The following is an 11545-nucleotide window of genomic DNA, read 5'->3' as shown; positions in this document are numbered from 1 at the left end:
GGCATCGCCATTCATCCAGCCTCATTGTGTTCTGTGCCCTGTTCTGAAAATGCTGGCTTTTCCAGTCCACCTGCTGCATGCTGTATCCTACCTACGTTGTACCTGAAGCTCCTTGGGCCCTGGAATCAGCCTGGAACCCTGGGAAGCTGGTCTCAGCAATGGTGGTTCAAGGCCCTGGTGAGGAACTTTCCCACAGATATATGGTATTTAATCTCCAGGGATCACCAAGTGTCAGTGGGTGCTGAAAAAAACCTCTCTCTCACTGTATCGGCCAGTGAGGGGATGTGATGTGTGAATGATCAGCTCTGCTTTCCTGATTCAGGGAAGGTGAGACAGACACTTGGAAAGAAAAGGTCTGATTGTAGATGGGTTAAGGTCTCATCCTCATTAGCAGGTAGAGCTGTTCCTGTTGATAATAGTATGGGCTTCTCATCAACTCACAAGTGTGTGGTGCATATACAGATGTGTGCAGGTGTGCAGATTCAGGTAAGTACAGATGTGCTTAGTTGAGCAGATAGGTAAGATACAGATTTGCTCAGATGTGTGGTATAGATTCAGGTAAGGCGCAGGTGTGCTCGGGTGTGTGGGACAGATAGTATGGTACTGATGTGCTCAGGTATGTGGCGCACATTCAGATAAGGTACAGGTGTGTGGTATAATATTCAGGTAAGGTATTGAGTTGCTCAGTGTCTGGTACAGATACTCAGGTGTGCGGTACACATCCTCTCAGTGAGAGTCAAGGGTTTTGGCCAGTGGAAACACTGTGAGGAGTTGGGGTGCTGGATGTGGGGGCAGTTTGAGGGCTGTGGTGGGGGGAGCCCACTCTGCTCACTGGAATGCCAGAGAGACAGGTGAGCTTTGGGGGTCCAGAGGACCTTGCTGGAGGGCAGGGCTACCTGAAGGGCGGTAAGCAAGCCCTCCTGAGCCCCCAGGCTGCCCTGGCAGGTCGGAAAGGGCTCCAAATGCAGCCCATAAGTAGTGGCCACACGGGGGCAGTGCATCACACCTCAGGGACTCCAGCCGCCTCATTGTGACCTGCCATCATGGAATTCACAGATGCTACCTGGAAACAGGGACAGTGGGGCTCAAAGTGGTGGGGAGGCAACAAGGCCACTAGAAAGTTGTGGAAACACTGGCTGGAAGCCTTTCATTTATCATGTTGCTCAGCTCATGGTGCATCGGGTCCACTTGGAGTCGGGTGTTTGGGACGAACATGCTGGGTAGCTGGCCTGGCCTGGCAAGGTCACCAGGAGGTTAAGCCAGGCAAGCTGCAAAGCCACCACTGTACCCTGTCCCTGTCCCATTTCCCCTCCCTTTGTTCCCCATTACTCCTCCCCAGTCCCCCATCCTCCACCCCCCACCCCTGTCTCCCATCCTCAGTCCCAATCCCCTGCCTGTCCCCGATCCCCCAGTCTGCATCCCCGGTCACTGCTCTCAGTCACATGCTGTCATGACTCCCTCTCTTGCCATTTGAACAGTGTATTGGCCCAGCTCCTAATCTGACTTGTGGAGAAATGAAAAACCTGCTCAAGACCCCTGGAGTTCTTGTCCAGTTGTTCGTGAAAAGGACCATAATCCCAGAACAATCAGGACATCTGACCTTGGCCTCTTCTGCAGTCACTTCTGAAGTCACTGTTGCCAGCCGGAAGAGTCCCCTATCCCAGTCTAGATGAGTCTGGCCAAGGAGAGCAGGTGGGGGTCGGGACAGGGGGGGTGTCATCACCAGGGGTCAGACTGCCAGAGATGGGGGCTGTTAACCCTTCACCTGAGATGGGCAGGTGGAGCAGAGGGCAGATCTTTCTGTTGTGTGGCTGAGTCAGTCCCAGTGGAGTCACACCGGGCCCTCTTGTTTCCTCTGACCTAGGTGCCCATGCAGTTAAGCTGCTGGGCTGCCCGGGGAATGGGGACCTGAGGAGCTGGGCAGTGTGTGCCCACCTGGTATCTAGACCTTCACCCTGCCCAACAGAGATGGGCCTGCTGCTTCTCCAGCACTTAAGTGCATTGTGGACTTACTCATGCATGCACATGTGTCAATACGTGTGTGTGTGTGCGGGACTGTGAGTGCATGCGTATATGAATCCGTGTGCCTAAATATAAGTGCGTGTGTGCGCTCATGAGTGTGAATGTGTACCAATGTCTGACCCCATAAATTAGAGGCTCTAGAAAGCCAACCCATGTCTGCCTCTAAGAATGGGACACACACACCTTTGGGAAGGTATTCTTACCTGTTGTGTGTGTGTGTGGTGAAATATATAGAACATAAAATTTACCATTTTAACTTTTAAGCGTGCGTTGAGATTAAGCATATTAACATCACTGTGCAGCTGTTACCTCCATCATCTGCAGAACTTCTCCATCTTCCCAAAATGAAATACCCCACAAACACTAACTCCCCATTCCTGCCCCCAGCCCTGGCACCTACCATCTGCTTTCTATCTCAGTATTTGGTGACTCTAGGGACCTCATAGAAGTGATACCACAGTATTTGTCCTTTAGTGATTGGCTAATCTCACTCAATATCTTCAAGGTTAGTCCTTGTTCTGGGATGTATCAGAATTTCCTTGTTTTTAAGGACTGAACAATATTCCATTGTATACATGTACCATATTTTGCTCATCCATTTGTCAATAGACACTTGGTTTGTTTCCACCTTTTGGCCACTGCGAATAGCTGCTATGAACATGGGTGTGGAAATATACCTTTCACTTCTTTTGGTTCTATACCCAAAAGTGGTAGACTATACGGTAATTCTGTGTAATTTTTTGAGGAACCTCCATACTGTTTCCTACAGCGACTGTACCATCTTACATTTCTACCAGCAGTGCACAGGCTTCCACCTTCTCCGCATCACTTTTTAAAAAAACAGCCATTCTAATGGGTGTGAAGCATTATCTCATTGTGGTTTGATTTGCATTCTCCTAATGATCAGTGATGTTGAGCATCTTTCCATGTGCCTGTTGGCCATTTGTGTGTCCTCTTTGGAGAGATACCTGGTCAAGTCCTTTGTCCATTTTTTAATTGGTTGTCTTTTTACTTTTGAGTTATATGAGCTCCGTATAGATTCTGGATGTTAATCCCTTATCAAACGTGTGATTTGCAATTATGTTCTCCTACAATAGGATGTGTTTTTATTCTGTCGTTAATGTCCTTTGTGCACAAAAGTTTTAAATTTCTATGTATTTTTTTTCCTTCTTTGCCTGTGTTTCGGGTGTCATTCTGTAGGATAGTGATGCCGAATCAATGTCATGAAGCTTTCCCACTATATTTTCTTCTAAGAGTTTTATCTTTTATGTTTAGATCTTTGATGCATTTTGAGTTCATATTTGCATTTGGTGTGAGGTAAGGGTCCAATTTAACTCTGTGCTTATGGAGACCCTATTGTCTCAGCACCATTTCTTGGAAAAACTGTTCTTTTCCCATTGCATGCTCTGGTACTCTTATCAGATGTCACTGACCACACATGTGAGAATTTATTTCTGGGCTCTCTATTCTGATCCATTGTCAGTACTTACTTTTTTTTGTAGATAGGAAAGTAGAGACCCAGGAAGGACCCATAATTTGGCTGAGGTTACATGATCAACAGTGGTTGGGCTGGGGTTTTGACCTTGCTCTGTTCGCACTGGGAGGTGGGGAATGCAGAGGGCACTTCCGACCGGCCAGCTCTTCCCAGAAGATGACAGGCAGGCCAGCAGGGGTGTTTTCAATAGGTCACACCAGCTTCCCACAGTGCAGGAATACTTTAAGATGGCAGAGTTCCTCTTGACGTTGCCCCAACAATGCAAAGAACCAGAGCAGGAAACAAAGCTTCAGTCTCTGATGATGTCAGGAGACACCTGTCCCCAAATCCCCAGAAGGACAATTCAGGGGAGAAGGGAGAAGGTGCCAGTCCCTGCAGAACCTGGGAAGGCTCAGAAGGGTGGTGGCAGCCAAGGGTGGGGCAAGGAGGGGCTGAGGGAGTCCTGGGGTCTTCCTGCAGGACAAGCCCCCCACCCCAGGTGAGAGATCTGAGAAACCACCATCCTGAGAACAGGCCCTGCGATACCATGCAGCAAGCCCACCACTCAGACGGCCTGTGCCGGGCGGCCTATGCAGGGCTTCCCATACGAAGCCTGGCAGAGTTCACCTGACATGTGTAAAAGGCACCTTAGGGACCAGAATCGTTTATAGAGTCCTACAGTCTTCACCCAGCATCTCAGATGACTGAAGACACTGCATCCATTAAAAAATGAACCAATTCTATGGGAAGTAGTACAGAATGAGAATTAGTAGTACAGGCCACAGTATGCCTGGGAGAGCATTCCAGTCACATAGGGAACAGCAGCTGCAGAACCCTCTTCCAAGTGTGGGTTCCCCATCCCCCACTTCCTTGGAAGTAGGGTACTATCCTGCACCCCAGGAGTGGCTTCCCTGCTAGGCACCCTGTGTTGGGGGAGACCCTGATCATCTGCTTCAGGTGGGGAATCTGTCCTGGTTCCCTGCTAGCAGGGGGATCTTCAAAGGATGGTCACCTGGTGGGAGCCAGAGACATGCTTTGAGATGCATCAGCTGGCAGAGATTGGGCTCCATGGGGCTTCAGGGCCACCAGAGGCTGGGCTGTTGGCACCAGGGTGGGAGCACTAGGAGGTGGAGGTGAGTGGCAGGGTCAGACCGGCCTACTCCCTGAGGGTATTCCACCCCATCACTTTCTATACTTGTCTGCCAGTCAGCCACAACCAGTGTTTTTGGTGTTCAGGAACAACCCCTGAATTGTATTTCATTGACTCAAATGTCCCTGGGCCAGTAGAGCTCCTGGCCTCCCGGGATGGTCATCTGCTGAGCGGTCCTGCCCCTTCCTGCACCTCTGTCTTGGGCCCTCTTGAGGGTGGAGAGTCTGGGGAGGTACCTGGAGCCCCAGGTGCTGCAGGTCCATGCTTTGAGTGGTCACAGCTCATGTGGCTAACTGTCACATCCCCAAGCTCTCACTTGGGAGGGCCCCACCTGAGATGCAGACATTTAGGAGAGAGCACGGCAACTCAGGGTTCCTCTTTCTCCAGCACTCATCCCCATTACTCTGGGAGGACAGCTGACCCAGGAAGGAGAAACCTCCCCCGGTGGTGGCAGCTGGAGGGAGGACTCAGGCCCACAGAGCTGGTTTGTAGTGGGGGGTCCTGAGTGTGGAGAGAGAGAGGGGGGCATCTACTAGGAGGTTCTGAGGAGAAGGCTGCTACTGAGGGTGTGTCTAGCTGCGTGTGGACCCTTGTGGCGGGAGTAGGGGCAGGGCAGTCACAATGAGGAGGTTGTAGGACACTATTGGATACGCACTGCGAACTGTCAGCACCTGTGTGAACAGGACGCTGGCAGAGGGAAGACGTGCCTGCTGAGCCCCTTAGGAACGCCACCTCGGATGCAGCAGGGCGGGAGCCACTTTGTTCTGGTGGGGTGCCCAGAGGCTCCCGGAAAGGGTGCTCCCCTGGGAGCGCCGGGACTGCAAGGGAGGCGGCCTTTCTGGGGAGGGTCATCTGTTTCTGCTCAGTCCCATTGACTGCCTGAGGCTGTGCTTTGAGAACCAACACAGCGGGTGGCCGAGGTGAGTGGCCTGTGTCCATCCAGGACAGTGTGAGGGAAGGAGGGGGAGGTGGACCTGGTTTACTTCGAAACCTTGGGCTGCCCAGCTGCACCTGTCTGGCTGCAGCCAGTTCCCTGACGGGAAGGAGGGGGCAGGTGGGTGTGACTGGTGTCTGGACAAAAAATAGGAGGTTCCCTGAGATGCGGGGGTGCAGCCTTCCCATGCAGGGGAAGTGTCGGCTCTTACTACAAAGCTCCGGTTCCTCAGGGTGGGTGGTCACACGGGGGTTTCTGCCCACATTCCTAGGTCCAAGGGTCCCACCGTAGGCCTGCACTTCCCATGGCTGACCCAGGTCACCACTGCCACTCTAAGAGGTGTCCCCCAACGTCACATGTGTGCTCACTCATTTTCTTTAACAAAAGAAAATACTGCCCAAAACATACAAAAGCAGCACATGGTTCTTGCAAAAACATTTAGGAATTATAGAAATTTTAAAAGTATGAAGAAGAAACTAAAGTTCACCTGTAACCTCAGAATTATCCAACTTGTCTGTGTATAATGCACTTTACAAAAATTGGATCAAGACACAACTGCTGATTTTTAACTACTTAAAACACACAGCACTATAGCTGCACATTGTTCCATGTCAAAAAATAACATAAAACCATTTACTCAGCCAACATTTTCAGCCCCTGCTTAGCAGCAGGCGCCAGGCTCTCGGAGAGGCATGCGGAACGTCCCGGTGAGCCTGCCTGTTAGACACAACACTCGCCGTGGGGTCCGGGGTGCGCACACTAAAACATCAGGGAGAGGAGAAGGGCGGTGGTGGGCTTCCATTTGGCGTTCCCTTTGAGGACACAGGAGCAAGAGGCTGGCCCTGCGAGTAGCTGGAGAAGAGCGTTTTCCTGAGGGGACAGCAAGAGCAAAGGTCCCAAGGCACATCGCGCATTCAGAGGGCATCAGTGAGGCCAGGGGAGAAGGGGTTGGAGGCTTCTGGAGGGGAGCAGCATTTTTCTCAGAGCCCGGGAAGAGGGCTGGAGTGATACCTTTGGCTGTGGGCAGGAGGGTCACGGAAGCCCCTACAGGACCGGCCGCAGTGATCCGAGGTCGGTCTATTGGGCTTGGATGAGGACAGCGGCGGGTGCTCAGGTGCCGCCTCCGTGAACCACCGAGGGACTGGGTGACCCTATGGCGGCCCGGTGGGGACGGTGGCGCCAGAGTGGGCTGAGGTCTCTGGGGTCCCTCAGACGTTGGGCAGAGACCTCAGGATGTGAGGCCAGGCTCTGGGAGTGTTCTGGGAGCTCCAGGACAGGACACGGGTCCACGTGGGGGTGGGGAGGTTGTGAAAGTCAGGTCTTCACCGGGACAGAAGAGGGGAGGAGGCCCGAGGACTGCAGAGTGGAAGAGAGGAGGAGGAGGCAGCATGCCCGAGGGGTTGGCAGGTACCCACCGCTGGAGGCCCAGGAAGAATAGGCGAGGGGTGGGAGCGTACGCTCTGTCGCGCGAGTTGCCAATGCCCACAGTGCGGGTTAGCAGAGCAGGGCATCTATGCCGTGCGCACCCACCTGGTGGGACCTGAAATACCCAGGATTGGGACATCGCACGAACGAAGCTGCGGTTGCAGGGAAGTTCAGGGTCAGGGGTATATATGTATTACCGTTTGTAAAACCTCTTGACTCTCGCAACAACCCCTAGCAGCTGGCGGGGCCGGACACGTTACCTTCTGTTACGTATTTGGTTCGGGACCGCCAGGGCCCGCGGCTAGAGGGACCCAGGGGTTTCACCTTTGCATCTTTCGCAGGTGTGTGCTCTAGCTACTCGGGCACAGGTGGAGGGAGGGGCGAGGAACGGAGGATGTGAGGAGAGCACGGGGCCTCGAGAGACACAGGACATCACCCACTCCAGAGCGGACAGTCCCTGTGGAGGCCGCGGGGACAGAGGAATGCAGGGCCAGAGACCTGGCAGAGGCGCGCTCAGACAGGGAGGATCAGAGGACCTGATGGGATGCACGCGCGCGCCCCCTGCTGCCTCCCGGTCTGTCGGCTCCGGGGCGGGGCGGAGCGGGCTCGCGTGCCGGGGTGGGGCCGTCCGCCGCAGCCGCCGGCTGGTCCCTGAGATGCGAGAGCCCGCAGCCGCTCTGCCACAGCTCCTGGCCCTGGCGGGCTTTCCCCACGGGCGCGCCTGAGCCTCCCAGCCGAGCGGCCCCGGTAAGTGCCCTGGGCAGGCTCCGAGGCCCCGCTGCACGATGGAGACGCTCACGGGGAGCCTTCCTCCTACAGGTCCTCCTACCCCATCCTCCGTTAGATTACCCTCCTCCCACCCCATCCCCACATCTCAAGGCCCTGGGGTCCAACAGGCAGCTTCTCACACAAAAATAAAAACGGAACTTTTGAGGAAAGCTGGTCCACTTCCACTGCTCATGGTCCACTTCCACGGCTCACGATCCTCCAATCCCCCACCCCATGGCCTCAGTCCTCATCCTCCGCCATCCCTCCTTCCCCCCAAGCAGTGACTTGAAGCTCATGCTTGTGACCCACCCTCACTGGGGGAGTTGGTCTAATTGCCCTCAGTCTTAGCCCAGTTTCTTTTAGAAATATTTTGGGCAGATGCTGGTGGGAGGCTTTGAACCCACGTCCTGAGCTTTCACCAGGGTAGCTGGGGGTGGAAAAGTCTGGGCTGGGGGCTTCCAGAGCCCGTGTGGCACAGCCTGGCCCCTGGTACAGCTCAGCCCCTGCTTCCTGGCAGGGAGTCCCAGGCCTAGTTCTCACACTTGGGAGAGGCGGAAGGGCCCATGTTCCAGGAATTCGCTGGGTTGCAGTTCCTCGCACCAAGAAAGTTTTCCCCTTAAAGTCTTGTTTCGAGTTGCTGAAAATCAGATTGTGGATTCTTCCTGAGTGGCATGGACCCTCAGGGACCTGCCCACCTTAACCTTGTCCCAGTGACCCCTGTTGGGAGGGGCAGGTACTGGTCAGGGTCAGAGGTCAGAGGCTTTGGGCAGTTCAGCCCTTGAGTCCCTCCTGTTTCCTGGTTGGTTCTGAGGGCTGGGGCTGGAGATACTGTATTTGCCCCCCTGGAAGCCATCAGGCAGGCCTGCAGTTGTTAGTGTCCCCGTTGGGGGCATGGGGTGGGGGAGATGGCTTCTGTTGGACCAGCCACAGGCTCTGGGTGCTCTGGGTGCTTTGGACCTCTCCATGAAGGGCCCTCTCCAAGGGCTCTGAGAGAGGCAGGCCCTTAAGCCTGCCTGGTTTCTGCCTTGTGTCCATCTGCCACTGGGGCCTCAGGCCTGGGTTGGAGCCTGTCAGCTATGGGGGAGGAGGAGACCCCGTGGTGATGTGCAGGCCGTCCCCACAGGTGCCACCCTGACATGGGGGGCTCTGCCATCTCCTGCGGCCCTCCTGAGGTGGCTGGAAGTCACCCTATTTTATGGGGGAGAAGTTTGAGGCACTAACTGGCAGAGTTTGGACGCAGACTGTGTGCGGTTTCTGTCTGGGCTTGGCCCCAGAGTGGTGCGTGCCCTGTGGAAAGAGGGTGGGGGGCACTGCTGGGTGGGGGGGATTTTGTTTGTGTTTTGCTTACATATATTTTCTAAAATGGAGTTATTCCTTTTACCTCTTATACGTGAAAAGTTCAGATTTTTCTGAGATGTAGTCAGCCCAGAGCTGGGTGGGGGCGGGAGGCCCACAAGCCTCCTGGTTGGGCGCAGTGCACCTGTTGCTGGTCTGTGTGGTGCCCGGCCCCCACTCGCCCCCACCCCAGCGCTGTCTATGGCTGCAGGAGGACCCTGGCCCTGGGCAGACGCAGGCCACAAGGAGCCTAGTGGCCCCCTTAGGCAGAAAAGGAAGGTGGTCCTGGACTGGGCCCTGCATCCCCCCTCCTCAGAGGGGCATTTCTGTGGGGAGGTTGGTTTAGGCCAAGGAGGCTTCACGCTTTTTAGGAAAATACAGCAATATTTAGTAAAGCAGAGAAACTCCTGCAGAGTACTCACCCCTGTCTTTATGACGTGAGGTTAGGAACTCTGCGCAGATCACACTCCATGCTGTTAGGCAGCGGGACTGTGGCTAGGGAAGATGGTGGGGATGTTGACGGTGGTTTCCACACTCCCCAGTGGAGAGGTACCTGGGGGTGCTTTTCTGCTGTTGGTGCTTTTTGCCATACCTGCATTTTTAGGGCCCTTGGAGCACTGGGCTGGAGACACTGAGGGAGACTGTGGCTTTGTTCAGGGGCGGGTAGTGTACAGCATTGGGGAGGGGACCACACATCGGGAGCCTGGATCCTTCTTAGCTCCTGCTGTGGGGAGGAGGGTTTTGGATGGATAGTGAGGGCGTCAGTGCCTGAGGAATGTTTGGGGCAGATGCTGGCAGGGGGCTTTGAACCCATGTCCCGAGCTTTTACTAGGGCCCCTGGGGGGGCAACTGGTCCGCTCCTCATCTTCCCAGTCATGCCTGCCCTGAGGCTCAGGCTGATTTGGGAAGTTGTGGTGCTGGGGACAATGTCTCCTGGTGCTGGGATCTTTTAGGACTGGTGCAGATCAGCTGTCCCTGTCACCTTTGACTTCAAGGGGTGGCTGGTGGGTTACTGAGTGGTTGACCTGTCTCAGGGTTCAGGAAAACCTTCCTGGCCTATTCTCCCCAAGGCTGGAGATGGGCCTGGGTGTGGCTCAGGACTCTCCTGATTGAACTGAGAGGTCTTGCAGCTCAGATGGGAAGGTCTGGCATTGGTGTCCAGCCACCAAGGGCCAGACTTGGCTTCTTGGAGAAGCGTGGGCAAGATGGCCCTGGCACTGGGTGCGGCTGAGAAGGCCGGGCCTTCTGGGGAATCCATCTACCTGTTCTCGCTCCAGCCTGTGGCCACCCGGACCCTATCCCCACTCACGCATCCCAGCCCATGCTCAGAGCTCCCTGCCCCTACAGCACCATTGCCCTCCACGTAATCCGTGCTTTTGACTTCCAAGCCCCAGCTGCCCCACCGCCTTCGGTCCCTCCGCGCAGAGCTCGCTGCAGACATTGCCCTCACTGTCATGCCCTTCCTATCTCACTTATCTGCAAACTTTACTATATTTGCAGGTACATTTGTGTTGTACCTTTAAACAATTTTTACCCAAGGATATATTTAATGACTTTAGAGAGAAAGAAAGGGGAGGGAGAGAGAGAGACATCAATGTAAGAGAGAAACATTGATAGGTTGCTTCCCATACATGCCTGGACTGGGGATTGCACCTGAAAACCTAGGTATGTGCCCTGACCAGGAATCGAACTCACAACTTTTTGGTGCATAGGACGACATTCCAACCATGTGGGCCATGTGGCCAGGGTGTGTGCTTTTTTATTGAGGTAAAATTCACATAACCTAACAGTAACCATTTAAAACTATGTACGGTTCAGTGGCATTTATTTTGTATATTGCCAGAGTTGTGCGGCTACCACCTCTAATTCCAAAATATTTTCTTCACCCCAAAGGGAAGCTCTGGACCCATTAGCGGTCACTCCCCATTTTTCCTCCAGCCCCTGGCAACCGTGAATCTGTTTTCAGTCTCTACAGACTTGCCTGCCCTTTCATGGCTGCCTGCTTTCACGTAGAGCCATGTGTCTCAGGTCCGTCTATGTTGGAGCATCAGAACATGGCTTTTGTGGCCAAGTAAGAGCCCACTGCATGGAGAGAGTCCGTCTTGTTCATTCATCCACCAGATGATGCACATTTGAGTTGCTTCCCCTTTCCAGCTGCTGTGAGGTGTGGCTGCGAGCATTTGTGTGCCAGGTTTTCCTTGAACGTGTTTTCAGTTCTCTTGGGCATCCGCTTAGGAGCGGGGTTGCTGGGTCATATGGTAACTCTGTGTTCAGCTCTTTGAGGAAACACTGCGCTGCTCTGCACAGCAGCTCACAGAGCCCAAGGGTCCCGGCTTCTCTGCAGCCTTGCCCAGACCTGTTACTCTCCATTTATTTTGTTACAGCCGTCCCCAGGGCTGTGACGTGGTATCTCAGGGAGGTTTTGGTTTACATTTCT

Source organism: Artibeus jamaicensis, unplaced genomic scaffold (assembly GCF_021234435.1).
Source record: "Artibeus jamaicensis isolate MK-2021 breed Jamaican fruit bat unplaced genomic scaffold, CSHL_Jam_final scaffold_369, whole genome shotgun sequence".
Taxonomy (NCBI): Eukaryota; Metazoa; Chordata; class Mammalia; order Chiroptera; family Phyllostomidae; genus Artibeus; species Artibeus jamaicensis.
The sequence above is the reverse complement of the archived record's forward strand: the minus strand, read 5'-3'. Positions refer to the sequence as shown.